The following is a 523-nucleotide window of genomic DNA, read 5'->3' as shown; positions in this document are numbered from 1 at the left end:
ACTATTACAATTGTATACAAAAGATGGCAATGCATAAAAAGACTGGGATCAGTAATAGTATTCTCTAATGAGGCATTGGCCGATTCGAGTGTTTCTAATTATCCTTTACCTAAATTTTTGTGCATGTACAGGGTATTCATTTTAACGGTTCGCACGTGGAAACCATAGAATGGATACCCTGTATACATATATGCACAAACCATACACCATGAAAAACAAAGGAAAAATGTACCCCTGTAATAATATATTATGTATATATAATTAATTACAATTTACCTTTCTACTTATTTTTAGTAACAATTTAATAAATACATGTTAATATACTACACTTGAAACAATGGAAACTAAATTGATTCCTGAAATTAAATTTTTAATCAGTTTCTGTCAACACCAGCCTTGGAATACTATTGTGTTGTAGTTTATTACAAAAGAAAAAAAACATTGTATTGTAAGAAGTTTGATAACTAACATTTATTTCTGTAATAATAAAAATTAATATCTACGAAAAAAAGTGCGATTTAAG

The sequence above is a fragment of the Habropoda laboriosa genome, unplaced genomic scaffold (assembly GCF_001263275.1).
Source record: "Habropoda laboriosa isolate 0110345459 unplaced genomic scaffold, ASM126327v1 scaffold78, whole genome shotgun sequence".
NCBI lineage: Eukaryota > Metazoa > Arthropoda > Insecta > Hymenoptera > Apidae > Habropoda > Habropoda laboriosa.
This window is presented reverse-complemented; position numbering follows the sequence as displayed.